Raw genomic sequence first — 16,708 nt, forward strand, 5'->3', positions numbered from 1 at the left:
ATATGGCACTTAGAAGAAGGCAATTATATCCACACATAGATGTGATAAAGAAATGAGTAATAAATTATGCGTTGGAGTAATTTGAAAAAGTAGTTAATAGAAAACGAAGAAGAAATCTACAATCTTCCATGGCACCATTGTTTAGACTTTATTCAAATTAGTGTTCAATTTTAGTAACATAGTTTTATCTGTATCCATTTAGAAAATTGGAAAAAACATTTCCATGTATAAGCAATTATAAAGCATTTTTCAACACTTACTGGCCTCAATGTAGACGTCTAACACTGTAATTATCAATAATTTCACATGGTTTTAATTAATATTCATTACCTTAATGGTTGTATTGTGTTTCTCAAAATCACTGAATATTTATTTTGGGAACGAACCGATTAGATTAACTAATTAAACGCCACGGTAATTTGTCGACCTCGCGTGGACAATGATTGTTACGCACTGACAAAATTACGAAAACTGTAGCAAATCAGCTGAAATGGACACTGAACACCACTTCACACTGAGTGTTTGTTTTCATTGACAGAAAACTGTGCCACAAGGAACAAATTTCGAAGTTAACACATTGAAGTGTGAAAATGGAAAAGTCAACAATCGCAAGCGGCTTAGCAAATAACGATTTATTTACTATGTCAATTGCTCCCTGATAGCCGTAATCGTAAGTCTCGTTGCTTAATTTTTTTGCAATCGCTCAGATTTGTAAGGCTAGTTAAAATAAAAGTATGCGGTACAGCTTTCGTTGTCGTAAAAAAAGATGTCATGTCTTGAAATGACTTTTGCTTTCGATGGAGGTGTCCATTCTTGGCAAGGACGTGACAGCCGAATAAGGAACAATGCGTGATTTTTTAAATTAGTCAGGTAGATAGGAGTGGGAATTTGTTTATATTGCTACTCTTTAATTTCATCAATTGCAGTGATGTAGTGACGTAGCGATTTTGTAACGAAACGCTACATTACTAAGTTCCAGTTTCATCATTTCGCATGGTGTATTTTTCGATAAAAGTTTTTACAAAAATTTTGGAATTACATTACGTAATCGGTTTTTTAGTTAGGCTAAATATATTTCACTTTTATGTCGTTTCGATTTCTCAGTCTTTCGATTTTTTGTCTTCTGGTTTTTAGATTTTTCGATTTTTCGGAATTAATTTTTTAGTTTTCGATTTTTCAATTTTAGATTTAACGCTTTTCTTTCGATTTTTCGTTTTTTCTTTTTTAGATCATCACATTTTATACCAATATACGAGCACTGATTTGTGGAGGACGCCGGGGTTCGAACATTTTAGAATACAGTAATGTTGCGCCCGCCTATATTTAATAATGATAAAATAAAAATTGTTATAACATCGACTTACCCAAAATAATATTCAGAATGTTTTGCTGCATTAATAATTTTAATCGCTTCCTGTGATGATTTGCTGGGTGGTTAATTGTTGCATTCTTTCGATGTATAAACATAAACAATTGAAGTTAAGCATATACTAATAATATATTTTTACTTCAGAGGCGAGGGAAGATCTGTCTAAATAACTTTTAGACCAATTTTTTGCGTTTAAAAAAGCATAAAGCGTATTTTTTTTTTAAATATGAGATGTTTCGTTTTTGAAGGAGAAATCAAAATATTGTCAAAAGTTAAAAATGAAAAATCCGGAATTTTAAAAATCTAAAAAATCCGAAAATCCAAGAATTAAAGTATCGAATAGATGTTGAAAAATGTAAGATTTAAAAACTCGCAAAATTTTGAAAAATCTAGTACGTAAAAAGTAAAAAAGCCAAGAAAAATCGAAAAATCGCAAAATAAAAAATCGATTAATCGAAAAATTGAGAAAACGAAAAATCGAAAAATTTAGAAACGCCAAAAATTGAAAAATTGAAAAAATCGAAAAATTTAACACGAAATCGAAACATTGAGATATGGATATAGTTACAAGATCGAAAAATGGGAAAATTCAAAATTGAAAAATTTAAACTTAAAAACCTGATAAATCGAAAATTGAAAAATCGAAGTATCGAAAAGCTGAAAAATTGAAAAATCTAAAATATAGAAATTCGAAAAATTGAAAATTTAAAAATCGACCAATCAAAACATCAACAAATCGAAAAATCAAAAACCTGAAAAATCGAAAAATATAAAATTTAAAAAAAATACAGAATATTTTGAAAAATCGAACAAGTGAAAATAATTAAAAAAATAGATAGTCGAAAAATCTAAAAAATTAAAAATCGCAATTTATGTTGAGAAATACAAAAATTTAAACATTGAAAATTTGAGAAATCGAGAAATCGGAACGACGAAAAATCGAAAAGTCGAAAAATTAAAAAATCGATTAATCGAGAAATTGAGAAATCGCAAAACCCAAAAATTGAAAAATTAAAAAATCGAAAATTTAAATACATAGATCTTGAAACTGAAACGTTGAAAAATTAGAAAATCGAAAAATCGAAAAGATGAATTATCGAAAAACCGAGAAATCGAGAAATCGAAATCAAAAAATTGAAAAATCGCGAAATCGAAACATCAAAAAATCGAGAAGTCGAAATATCGAAAAATTGAGAAATGGAAGTGGCTAAAAATCGAAAAATGGAAAAATTCAAAATTGAAAATTCAAAATTGAAAATTTTGAACTTAAAAAAAACGATAAACCGAAAAATTGAAAAACCGAGGAATCTAAAAACGAGAAGGCGAAAAATCTAAAGAAAACCGTTAAATTGAAAAGCGAAAAATCGGAATATCGAAAAACTGAAAAATTAATTCTGAAAAATTGGAAAATCTAAAAACGAAAAGGTAAAAAATCGAAGGATTGAGAAATCGAAACAACAAAAAAGTAAAAATCCAAAATTTAAAAATTCCATAAATCGAAAATTTAAAAAACCGAGCAATCAAAACAACAAATCGAAAAATCAAAAAACTGAAAAATCGAAAAATGTAAGATTTAAAAAGTCGCAATATTTTGAAAAGTGGAATAAGTAAAAAATTAAAAAAACAAAGTCGAAAAATCTAAAAATTAAAAAATCGAAATACATATCGAAAAATCCGAAAACTTAAACATTGAAAATTTGAGAAATCGAGAAATTGGAAAGACGATAAATCGAAAAGTCGAAAAATCGATTAACCGAGAAATTGAGAAATCGAAAAATGCAAAAATTTAGAAACGCCAAAAATTGAAAAATTGGGAAATCAAAAAATCGAAACCGAAAAATTGAAAAATCGCGAAATCGAAAATTAAAAGATCGAGAAGTGGATAAAAATCGAAAAATTGGAAAATCCAAAATTTAGAAAATCGAAAAGGCAAGAAATAAAAAAATTGATGAACGGAAAAATCAAGAAATTCAAAATTTCAAAAACTGGAAAATTGAAGAATCAAAAACTGAAAACTCGAGAAATTGTAAAATTTCAAAACTGAAATGACAAAAAATCGGAAAATCGAAAAACCAGAAAATCAAAAATTTGAAAAAATTGGGAAACTAAAGAATCGAAAAACTGAAAACTCGACAAATTGAAAAATTCCGAAACTGAAATGACGAAAAATTGGGAAATCAAATTATCGAGAAATCGAACAATCGAAGAATTGAAATATCGGAATATACATAAATCGAGCAAAAGATTTATAAAATCGACAAAATGAAAAAACTGAAATTCGTAAAATCAGAACGTCTAAAAATTGAAAAATCCATAAATCGAAAAATTCCCAAAATTCAAATGTTGAAAAATCGGAAAGTCGAAGAATTGTCAAAATATAAAAACCGAAATCTTAGGAAATGGAATTAAAAAATCGTAAAATTGAAAAATCGAAAAATCAATAAACTGAAACATAAAAAAATTGAAAATTTGAAAAATATAAATATCGAAGATCTGAAAAACTGAAAAATCTAAAAGTACGAAAAATCGAAAAGTGTAAAATTTAAAACATTGAAAAATTAAAATATTGAAAAATCAGGAATTCGAATCAACAAAAAATCTAGAAATTGAAAGATATGAAGCTTAAAATCGTAAAATTGCTAAATCCAGAAGCCGAGAAGTTGAAAAATCGAAAAATCCAAAACATCAAAGGATCGAAAAGCCTGAAATTCGTAAAATCAGAACATCCGAAAATTGAAAAATCCATAAATTGAAAAATTCCCAAAATTCAAATGTTGAAAAATCGGAAAGTCGAAGAATTGTTAAAATATAAAAACCGAAATCTTAGGAAATGGAATTAAAAAATCGTAAAATTGAAAAATCGAAAAATCAATAAACTGAAACATAAAAAATTTGAAAATTTAAAAAATATAAATATCGAAGATCTGAAAAACTGAAAAATCGAAAAGTACGAAAAATCGAAAAGTGTAAAATTTAAAATATTGAAAAATTAAAATATTGAAAAATCGGGAATTCGAATCATCAAAAAATCTAGAAATGAAACTTAAAATCGGAAAATTGCTAAATCCAAAAGCCGAGAAGTTAAAAAATCGAAAAATACAAAACATCAAAGGATCGAAAAGCCTGAAATTCGTAAAGTCAGAACATCCAAAAATTGAAAAATCCATAAATTGAAAAATTCCCAAAATTCAAATGTTGAAAAATCGGAAAGTCGAAGAATTGTTAAAATACAAAAACCGAAATCTTAGGAAATGGAATTAAAAAATCATAAAATTGAAAAATCGAAAAATCAATAAACTGAAACAAAAAATTTGAAAAATATAAATTTCGAAGATCTGAAAAACTGAAAAATCGAAAAGTACGAAAAATCGAAAAGTGTAAAATTTAAAACTTTGAAAAATTAAAACATCGAAAAATCGGGAATTCGAATCTTCAAAAAATCTAAAAATTGAAAGATATGAAACTTAAAAATGGAAAAAAAGCTAAATCCTAAAGCCGAGAAGTTGAAAAATCGAAAAATCCAAAAGATCGAAAAGCCGAGAAGTCGAAAACTTGAAAAACGGAGAAATAAAAAAATTCAAAATTTAAAAAATCGGAAAATTAAAGAGTCGAGGAATTGAAAAATCGAGAAGGTGTAAAATTTCAAAACTGGAATGACAAAAAATCGGAAAATCGAAAAATCGGAAAATCGAAAAACCGAAAACATGAATTATCGAAAAACTGAGAAATCGTGAAATCGAAAAATTGAAAAATCGCGAAATCGAGACATCAATAGATCGAGAAAGTCGATAGGGAAAAATTTAAAATTGAAAAATTTTAATGATAAACCGAAAAAATGAAAAATTGAAACATCAAAAAACTGACAAATTAATTCCGAAAAATTGAAAAACGGGAAAATCTAAAAACGAGAAGGCAAAAAATCGAAAGATTGAGAAATCGAAACAACAAAAAAGTGAAAAATCTAAAATTTAAAAATTCGAAAAATGTAACATTTAAAAAGTCGAAATATTTTGAAAAATCGAATAAGGAAAAAATCAAGCAGTACTTGTTCACATAAATTCTAAAATTAAACCTTACTCATTTTTTTAAGATGACCCTCAAACGAAAAGTAAAAATTAATGGTAGCCTATTAACTACAAGCAAAGTAGCATGTTCACTGCACATTTACACTAATAATTACATATTTTGTTAACAATTTTTACAAAGTTTTCGAGGTTTCTTATTGTATGGAAGAATCATGCAAGGATCTACAAGAACTCCTTTGATATTTCTGATTTTCAGTTATTTTCATTTCTAGTCATAAACCTTTTCACTCAAAAACAGGACTTCGTTGGTGTTAGTCACTAACAATTAACAAACTTTTGCAATGACGTCGCTAATTGTTACTTTTACTTCAGCGGACAATAATAAAGATTTTGTGAACTAGTCGAGTGAAAAAATCTTGGAGAGAGCACGAAATGCTTCCCAAATATTTTATAACTGAGTTTTAACAATAGAATAATTTCATATAATTGATCTGCTAATGATAATTGTGTTCTTTCATGTGCGCGGTCATGTGAACTACTGTTTTTCGTTTTAAATAAAGTAAAAATCATTACTATTCTATTAGAAAAAAATGAATATAGCAAATAAACACTGTACAAAAAAGTAAATAAACTTTTAAAATGTTTTTCAATAAAAAATTTTTACAGAAATTTTATTTTGGGCAAATTATTATAGAACTTGACATATTTTTAACACATGAAGTACTCTAGTACTAGTTCTACATTTTTAATCAAAGCCATGAAGGCCGAGAAGCGATACTAAGTACTAGTTTCACACTACAGTTCCTACAAATTTAGTTGCAAATTTATAAACATCTCACAGTTTTTATTACATAAGGAAATGCTGGAATTGAGGTTACACGGTCGAATTTTGCAATCGATATTAACAGAGAATATTTTCATTTGATTAAAAGTCTATTTCTTGTCTACTTAAATAAAGAACAATATAATTCTTATTTTATTCTATTTATTCTATAAGGAAGTGCGTATTCTTCACATTTTCGAGAAAATGGGGTAACTTGTTCTTTCTAGTCACAGCGCAATAGGAAAGTAGTCACAGCGTTATACCAAGAAAAAAAATATTTATTTTACCTTGCAAATGTTTTTGCGAAAAAATGAACATTTAGCTAAAAAATTAAAGGTGGATTCGTATACTACAAGTATGTGAATACGTTTTTGTGTAAAAGTCAAATCATTTTAAAAACCCTTCATTGAAATGACGTTATCAAATTTAGAACATACAGAGGCAAAAAAATTCTGTGACCGTTTATTTATATTTACGTTTCTAAAATTAAAAATTATATCTCGTCGAAACTTCTAGTCACAGTAAGGAAATCTCGAATTTAGGAAAGTTCTAATTATTAGGTATAAAATTTGATAAATAGTAGAGCATGATGTCGAATTTGTTTCACTTGGTTATTGTTTCAAGAAAATATTTGAGTAAATGATACGAGTACCTAACATAATGCATAGCTAATATATTTCGTATAAATTTGATCATTCTAGAATCATGAAATTTTTAGCCCGAAATGATAGCAAAAGTTCTGAAATTGATTATTTCATTTGGTAGTATAAAATACTACATGTGTTTGTATTGTGCTGACCTGGATCCAGTGTTATTAACATCAGATTTCTTTTTGTTTACTGAGATTAATTTAAAATTTCGCATTTATTATCGTTAATTCATTCCAATTTAAATTTTAACATTTAACATATATCAAATTAGCGGCTTGTCACCACATTTAAAATACTTAGTTCGTTACGGTTTGAAAAACAACAAACACATGTTCTAAATATGCGCGAACAGAATGTATCTTCACTATATGTGTTTCAACATCAGTTCATTTAAGGAAACTGGTTTAAGTATCAATAGCTCTCGTAATTGAAAACCATTGGCTATCTTATAAACATATCGTTATCTAAATTACGTATCTGTGTAAAATTAGTATCATTTAGTTCGAACCACCTCATTATGGAAAACATATGATTTGTAGATAAAGCTTAATAAGATATTTCGATATTTAAATTTTTTATGTTTTTTCGACGTTTCACAGTTTCTAAAATACAAAAATACAGTTCTTCATAAATGGAAAACATCTTTTTTGTTCGTTAAAATAAAAGAACAAAAAATAGAACTGTGTTTGGGTTTTTTATAAGTCAAAAATGTGCCCCTTTCAAGTGTAACTACAATTTATACAGGGTGGTAAGAATTCAAAGGATTTTTCCTTGGATTATTTTAAGATTGTTTTGTTCATTAAAAAGTGAGGCCCTGATTGGTATTTTAGTAGTACAGAAGATTAAAAAAAAAATCAGGTGTGAATGATTTTTGCGCACTCGAACATTTTCGTTTACGTACAGGCGTTGTTTTGTAGGCGGTAACTTGATTTTACCGCCTGAGGGCGTTAATAAATGTAGAAAGTCTTATTCAAAAACTGTATTATTTAAAAATATAATTAAATAATTAACTCTGAAATTTACGGAATAATTATTGAATGCAAACTGTTTTTGTTTCAAACAACTCTCATTTGACCTCTCAATCTTTGTTGAGCAAAATATGCTACTAAAGCTTTTTCAGATTTTATTGTGCTTGACATGTTTTTCGTCACACCAGTTTTTAATTGTAGTATGTATGACCTCGTACTTTATTCTTAATTTTTTTGGTATAATTGAATCGCGTTCTATATTAAAAAGTTTTCTGTGTCACTGTTTTCACTTTGTAATTAGTCTAGAGATATCATCTGATTGAAAACTTGTTGACAAAAACTATATAAATTAAGTTTTTAACTTTTTTTTCTATCACTAACAATAAATAATTAATGAGATATCTACCTCCTAAAATTGAACGATTTAGTAACGTTAATATTTACTTATGCAGCAAAAGTATGTAGTATTAATAGTATGTAATGTACCGAGGAATTAAATACCTGTTGTTTACGAGTTGCTACTTGTCTTTTTATGAAGCGGGAGTTAATGTTTTTTAACTCCCTAGGGATTAAAAACAGTCATTCCATTGCATTAAGTGGGAATAAAAAAGAGAGAAAATTCTCGAAGACTGGGCATTTGGAACTTAAGATATAGAGATGGAGGAGGTCAAGAAGATGATCAGCGAACTTGCGATACAAATCAGAGATGATATGAGAGAAAGTAATCAACAATTATTGAAGGAATGGAATATACAGCTTAAAGAGGAGCTTAAAACAATAGGAGAAGAATTAAAGGAAGCAAGAGATCAACAACAGGAGTAAAATCAAGAAATTAGAGATAAGTATGAAGAATGGAATAGAGCTAAGGAAGAAATGGGAAAGAGAGTGGGTGAAGTAGAAAGTCAACTAGATCGAATGGAGAGAGAAAAGACAATGAATAAAGTAGTGATGATGGGCCTGGAAATAGGAACAGGAGAGCAGAAGCAAATAATGGAAAAGGTGACAAAATTTTTAGAAGAGAAAGCCAAAGTAGAGAGTAAAGTTAAAAATTCGTACAAAATTTCAGAGAAAGTTTATGTAGTGAAAATGGAGAAGAAAAAATAAATGTAATGAAATGCAAGAAGAAATTAAAAGGGTCATCAATTTACATAAATGATGATCTGACGAAAACGGAAAGAAAAATTCAAATCAAAATAAAAGAAGAAGCAACAAAAGAGAGAAATAAAGGAAAAATGGTTAGAATGGGATATAAAAAGTAGATGGCAGAAATTTTAAATGGAATGAAGAAGACTGTAGACTGGAGAAGGTAGAGAATTTTTAGGAAAGAGCCAAAAGAAAAGGAAGAAAAAGAGGAAAAATGGAAGGAAACAAGACAAATGAAAAGGAATAAAGGATGCAGGAAGCTGGTACAAAATTAAGGAGAAAAAGAGGTGAAAGTACTATTTTGGAATGTCCAAAGGCTGCGAAAAAAGGAAAAGGAGTTCTGGGACTACGTGGGAAAATTTGATGTGGTGGGGCTAGTAGAGATATGGGTACAAAGAGAAAACTGGAAGAAATTTGAAGAAACACTACCACAAGAATATGTGTGGGAGTGTCAAGGGGCGACAAAGGAAAAGAAAAAGGGAAGAGCAAGCGGGGGAATAGTAATGGGAATTCGAAAAGAAATGCAAGAATTGGAAAAGGGAAGTAATAATAAAAACGAACTAATGAAGAAAGTAATACAACTGGATAACAATCGATGGGAAATAATAATCGTTTATAGCAAGAAAATGGAGGAAACCAAGATAAACATAGAAAAGGAAACAATAGAAAAAGGAGATGAAAAAATACTTATAGGAGGGGATTTTAACGCAAGACCGGGCGATAAGGGGACAAGAATAATAGATAAAAAAGGGGAGAGAAAAGAAGATCAAAAGACAAAGCAAATAACAAAGAAGGGAAAATATTGTGGAAGATAAATAGAAGAAATAGGATGGGAAATTTTGGATGGAAACAAGGAAGGAGATGAAGAAGGAGAATGGACGTACGTAGGGGCTAAGGGAGAATTAATTATAGACTATGGGATTGTCAACGAAGAAGCGTGGGAAGAAATAGAGAGTTTCATAGTGGGGGAAAGGGTAGAATCAGACCCCATGCTACTAGAAATAAAAATCAAAGGAAAAAAGTAACAGTACGAAAAACAAGAGAGAAGAAACGAAAGAAAAGAAATAGAAAAAAGAATATGGGATGAAGACTGAATTCAAAGATACAGAAGTAGACGAGAGAAAAAGAAATTCGAAGTAAAAGAAGATATAGAAGCTATTATAGTAGAACTGATCAACTTAATTGTAGAAGCTACGGAAACAAGAAACATATACATATGGCAAAGGAGAATAATGGGTGGAACGGAGAATGTGGTGAGTTGTAGAGAAAATCAAGGCAAAAATTAAGAAAATGGAAGAATAACAGGGTAAGGAAAGAAGAGTACTTAAAAACAAGAGAGAATTATAGGAAAAAATGTGAAGAAAGAAAAAGAGAAAAACGAGAAGAAGAAGAGAAGACAATAAAGTTCTTGAAAACAGAAGAAGAAGTATGGAGAAATAAGGAAAGAGGGTGGGCTAATGTACTCATTGTTCATAGATTTAAAAGCAACATTTGATAGCGTGAATAGAGAGAAAATGTGGGAGTATTTAAAGAGAAAGGAAGTAGATGCGTACCTGGTAATGAAAATGGATGAAATAAATGAAGAAACAGTAAGTAAGAGGGCTTATATTTTATACATTTTTTCTTACCATACGAAATCTTCCTTTCCCAACAAGAAACTAAAAACTAATTTAACGTTTTTTGCAAATAAAACTATATGTAACTAAAAAAAGTTATGATCTCAATTGTCATGAATTTTTTATTCGTTGTCAAACCGAGGGGCGGAGCGTAATTGCAAAATACATATTTCCCTACAAAACTTTTGAACATATTTTAAGTTTCCTGTGATGAAAAAAGGCTACGTAAATTACGAAAAAGAGGCAAAATATAAGCCCCACCCACCCACCCAATCTCAGTTGTAATGATTTTTTTTATTCGATGTCAGACCGAGCGGCGAAGTTTAACTGCAAAATCCGTATTTCTTTACAAAATTTTACCCTTTTAAGAACATATTTTACATGGTGATTTCTTGCAGAAAAATGAGGATTTTGCAACTAAGCTCCGCCCTCGGCTCACGATGAATAAAGAAAGTCATCACAATTGAGAGAGGGTGGGTGGGCGGGGCTATATTTTATACATTTTTTCTCAACACACGAAGTCTTCTTTTCCCAAAAAGAAACTAAAAACCTATTTAACGTTTTTTGCAGATAAAACTATATGTAACTAAAATAAAGTCCCGATCACAATTGTGATAAATTTGCTATTCCTTATAATAATAAAAGTGAACGGAATAGAGAGCGAGTGAGAGGAGAGAGAAAATTTAGACATGATCATAAGAGAAGAAAGAATTTGATAGTTTGTTCAAAAGTGTATTTATATACGGAGCTGAGATGTGGGGATGGAGGGAATGTGAAGAAATAGAGAGAGTGCAAGAAAAATACTTAAAATGGACATTGGGATTGGAAAAGTATACTCCGGGGTGTATAGTGAGGGAAGAAACAAAAAGGGAGAAAATGAGAGTGGAAGCGGGTAAAAGGGCAGTTGGATATAAAGAGAAGTTTAGTGAGAGAGGTGATTGTAAAATATTGCAAGAATGTTGGAAATAAATTACAAAGGAATGGGAAAAACATATCTAGAGCGAAAGAGGCAAGTATTACGAAGGAAAAGGATATGCATGTGAAGAAACAAAGAGAATGAGAGAAATCGGAAGAAGTATGAAAGAAGAACTGAGTGTAAGAGATAAGGATATAGATAAGCAGACCGAGAATATTGGAGTGTAGATATAATGCAGAGTATAGAAAAATAGTAAAATATGAAGTACCAAAGTACACACACAGAGAGAGAGAATATAAAGGAGAAAAGAATGATGGCGAGATTTAGATGTGAAAATGAAGAGAAGAGAATAATATTTGGATGGATGAAATTGACAGAAGATGTAGGATATGTTGGAAAGAGGGAGAAGCAATACAGCTGGAAGGATGTGGAGGATTGAGAGAATCGAAGGAAAGTAGGGAAGAAGTGCTAAACGAGGATGGAAGAGGACGGGACTGGATGAAAGAAGTACGGAAGATAAGGGAACTAAGGCAGAAAGAATAGAACAATTATTATTATGTAAAACTCGAATATTTATTTTATTGATTTATTTGGATTATGTAGATTAAGTTAATTTGTACCCCTACTGGGAATCTTATTAATCCTGTAAGGCAAATAATAAATTAATACTACTAATGAAAGAAAATTGCTGTTTTCTTAATTTCTAGTACTATAGTAGTATGAGAGTAGACACCCAAATCAAACTTCTATTAAAACCATAATATTGCAAACTGTTAGCTAATAATGATCGGATAAGTTTTCTATTGATTTCTCTTTACGAACTGCATAGTATGATCTGAAGCCAGAAGAAATCCACAAATAAAATGTATGGTGAAACTTGGTTATGCATGTAACACTATTTACATACATAAAGTTACATTTACCCAATTTATTGTATGTTAATCAAGTCACCACTGACCCAAAATAACACAGATTTTAAAAATATTAAATTAACGAAATAAACTGATTCTTCTATATAAAATGAAAAAAGATGAATTTGTACCAAGATTAACAAACATAAACGATTTAAATATAAGAGTATATGTACCAAAGAATGCTAATTGTTCCTATTTGGTACAAAAAGAACGCTCGCTCAACTTACAAATTTATAAAATGTAAACGTTTTTGACTGTAGATACTGCTACAGTACTTCTATAAAAAAAGCATTTATTTTCAATCAGCTCATCAAAACTATGCTCATTATTACACCACGCTGACCCTGGCCGTGGATTCTTTTGTGCAACGGCCGACGAATTGAGCAATTCTCACCTGCCACCAAAGGAAAAGTGGTACTCACATGTATATTCTCTTCGCCAGCACTCGATACACCTCTCCACTTCACGTACGACACTTAACTGCACTTCTTCTAACACGTGAGCCTCCCGAAGTGTTATTATATAACGCACTCGAGCGTGTTTTGACCAAGTACCACCGACGGCGCACTCACTCTGCATCGGGACTCCGGCAACATTGTTTAAAACATTTACTTTCTCCACCACTCGAGCGCACCGAATAAAAATTGCTTTGCGTTAAGTAGCTGCGTTACTTTCTAATCTCACATCGTAGAAATTATGTAATTTTGATCAGACTGCGGTTTCTTTGTACCAAGGATGAGCATATAGCGTTAATTGCAGGAAGTCTGGTAAAATTGAGACAGTACGTACCGGTGGTTCTTGCGGCGCACAGAGGAAATGCTGGAGAAAGCGGAGAACGTGTACGGAACTAGGATTGTGCCCGGAAGCCGTCACGATTGTTGTGATGGTGATCATGACCCTGGAAGGGGACCGACGACGCGTGTTTGCAAACAAAGAGAGCGGTGGGGTTGGAAAGAGTGTGATGGTATCCAGAAAGTAAAAAGTATTGTCAAAACTTGAAAGCTGAAGTAAGTGTTAATAGACGAATCTGCTGAATCAAGGGATTTTGAATCTGGTCATCATAAATAATAAACCAACTCAAGATTAGAACTGCATTGTTATGGAACTCTAATATATGTGGTGAAATTTTTGCAGGTTTTGTTTTAGGACTTGTTAGTTTTCTAATTCGGGGCAACACGAACATCAGTATACCATTTATACATATTGTAGTTTTATTTAATCAGTTTCCTACACGACTCTTATCTAATAGGACTTATAATGAAGCGTTTTGAAATACAGGAAATAAAATATACATATGTAGAGGCGGTGGCGAACATAAAAGTGCCAACACATACCAAGATACTATAAAATAATTTACCATAGAATTTCTAAGGCGCTATAAGAAAAATGTATGTCCTACTTGCTACTGAATCCAACAAGCGAATCGGTGCTTCCTCAAAAATGCTCGGCAAATATTTCCTGAATACAAACAAAGCTTGAATTTTCTGCCTGCACGAAAATATACGACGCATCCTACCGGAAATCTGTTCCGGTATTTTGCTTGAATTTCTGACTGATTTTTACTCGACTTTTGTTGGTAAAAAGTGAAAAAAAAATTAGAACAGGATGATGTCTCTTGGAAAAGAAAACATAATTTACGGGCGATCTGAGGTTGGGAAGTGGAAGGGGGTGAGCTTTTAAGGGTAAAAAATGGTTTATCATTATTTCCGGCAAAACTACAAGTCCTATCGAAAAAAGTTAATTGGCAAAGTTGTAGATAATAAAAGATCTACAACTTTTGTATTTATACTTTTTTTTTACATAACCTCAAAATTTATCCGAAAAATGTAAATAACCGATTTTTGATTTTTTATTTTAATCTCCCACAAAAAAAAAATTTTTCACGAAATTTGAAATTTTCCATAGGCCATTCAAGTATATAAGTTATCTTAAAATAGCAATAAATAGGCAGCTACGCATTTAATTAAAAAATATCCTACAACTTTCTCAAAATATTGTAGATGTCTTATAAAGTATTAAGTTTATCAACTTATTTGGTTGTTAATTATAGTAGCACATTTCGATTCGCAATTTTTTAGTTTATAACATGAAACCTTACTTTTTTCGAATAATTAAAGTATACATTTTAACAAATAGCTCCAAATTTTACATAATATTTATTTAAAAAACAATTGAATTCGAGTTTTTTCGTATTTTGCATTTCCTGTGAAAATTTGCCAAAATAATGTATATTTTTTTCACACCGTCAGAAAGTAGAGATTTCAACGAACAAAAAGTACACCTATTTTTTAAAAAAGCAGATATTTTGGCGTGAAAATTTTCGATTGAAAATTAGGACGTTTTTTCGATTTTAAATCAAAATAAGGGGAAAAATAAATATTTTGAAAAAAAAAAAATACAGTGAGTTTGGGACACAAGTAAGTTTTCACCAAATTTCGTGAAAAAAGATTTTTTGTGAGAGATAAAAATAAAAAACCAAAAACTCGATTATTTGGATTTTTCGCATAATTTTTGAGGTTATGTGAAAAAAGTGTAGATACAAAAGTTGTAGATCTTTTTATTACCTAGTACTTTGCTATTCAACTTTTTTCGATAGGACTTGTAGTTTTGCCGGAAATCGTGATAAACCGTTTTCTACCCTTAAAAGCTCACCTCGTTCCACTTTCTGACCTCAGATCGCCCGAAAATTATTTTTCCTTTTATTTTTGTTATATTTTCTTCCTTTTCCAATGGGTATCATCCTGTTCTATATTTTTTTGGTCTCAAAAAAACGACGTGCAATTTTCACTTAAATCAAACTCTGATTGGTTGTTAAGACAAAATCCGAATAATTTCATTGGTGGATTTAAAGTGAAGGCGATTTACAGCGCAGTTCATTTTGTCGTTTTTAAGTGACATGCTTAAATTTAGAAATAGAGGTGAATTAAAAATAAATTGATATAATGGTAATTGATATTGTGAATTTTTTTGTGCTTTAGAATGAAGATCCATTATTTTATTTCGTTTTATTACTGGAGAATAATGTTTAGATTTTGTGTTTTGTATTTTGTATTTGTACTTTTGTATTCAGTTCTGGGGTTCGCTCCGTTGAGTACAATAATGATTGGTATAGAAATATATATTAGTCTGCACATTTTACAAAGACAAAATTTGGAGATGATAATTTAGTCAGTCTTACCATCTATGCGATATTCCTAAAATACAATCTATCCTTCCACTGATTTTCTTCCAACTCTTTGTTTTACACATCTTTTTGAATTGTGGCTCTAGGTTTTTTTCCTCTTCTATATTGTGGCTGACATTGTAGTTTTATTTCTTCCATTTGTTTTCTCTATCTATACATCATTTTTTGTGTTTTGCGTTTGTTTTTAAAATGTTATTTCTGGACCAGGATATTTAGTGTCTTAAAAACAGTGTAGAATCCTAAAAGTTCAGCTGTTTGCCAGGAAAGCAAACAACCGAAAAAGGCCTAAGACCTCTCAAAAAGCACTAATTTTTATGCATCTCAAAAGTACCCAAATATTTGTAGACCGCCAAAAATTGGCCACAAAAAACCGTTAAAAATCAGCCAAAATCGTGCAAAATTATCTCAAGAGCACTCTAAAAACTTACAAAATCCGTTGTTTTTAGGTATTCTAAATGGTTTTTTATTTCTGGACCAAGCCATTTGTCGCAAGCAATGAAAAGGAAAAACAACACCAAATCAAGGAGGGATGGTACCAGGATAACAACAATCCCGGCTATTTTGATATATCTGATTATCCAAAAGATCACCCATTATATTCTCTGATAAAAATGAGAAAGTAATAGGAAAATTTAAAGATATTAGAGTACATAGGTTTAAGATCAAAAATGTACAGTTACACAATCGAAAATTCTATTTCGAAAAAATTAGAAGGTATTAAGAAAGCAGTATTAAAAAACGAATAGGTTTTGAAGATTACAAAAATTGCTTATTTAATCAAAGAGAAACATAAACATGATATTTTTACTCAAGACGCAAAGAAGAAGTCTCTAGGTTGGAAAGATGATAAAAGGCACCTTTTACCCAATTCTACAGATGCACGTATTACTTCATGGACATTGTTGAATGAATAAATCGCTTTTTTTATTATTGTTCAAGTAATAAATTAAGAAAAGGATAATAACAATGACTATAATAAACGCAAGAACAAAAATAATAATTTTTAAGTAATTAACTTGTTGATTAAGATTTGAACACTTTTTCGAAATTTTGGATATTCGTCACTGAATACATTTAAATTCCTGAATACAGTACTTTCC

The 16,708-nt window shown here is 30.2% G+C and overlaps 1 protein-coding gene across 2 annotated transcripts in view; it reads right to left on the reverse strand.

Moving 5' to 3' along the window:
- The window catches only part of LOC135125749 (pancreatic triacylglycerol lipase-like), a 103,823-nt gene extending 90,529 nt beyond the window's left edge, over window positions 1-13,294 (reverse strand). The window contains exon 1 of one of the 2 annotated variants that reach the window (XM_064051409.1): window positions 12,847-13,294. The gene's annotated coding sequence lies outside the window, so the exon portion shown is untranslated. Of the gene's footprint in view, window positions 1-330; window positions 546-12,846 lie in introns of those variants that run through there. The other variant, XM_064051411.1, reaches the window with a different exon arrangement.
- Between the last annotated feature and the right edge of the window lie 3,414 nt (window positions 13,295-16,708).

Source organism: Zophobas morio, unplaced genomic scaffold (assembly GCF_036711695.1).
Source record: "Zophobas morio isolate AGI-343-1 ecotype UQ-CSIRO unplaced genomic scaffold, CSIRO_AGI_Zmor_V1 ptg000009l, whole genome shotgun sequence".
In the NCBI taxonomy this organism is placed as follows: domain Eukaryota; kingdom Metazoa; phylum Arthropoda; class Insecta; order Coleoptera; family Tenebrionidae; genus Zophobas; species Zophobas morio.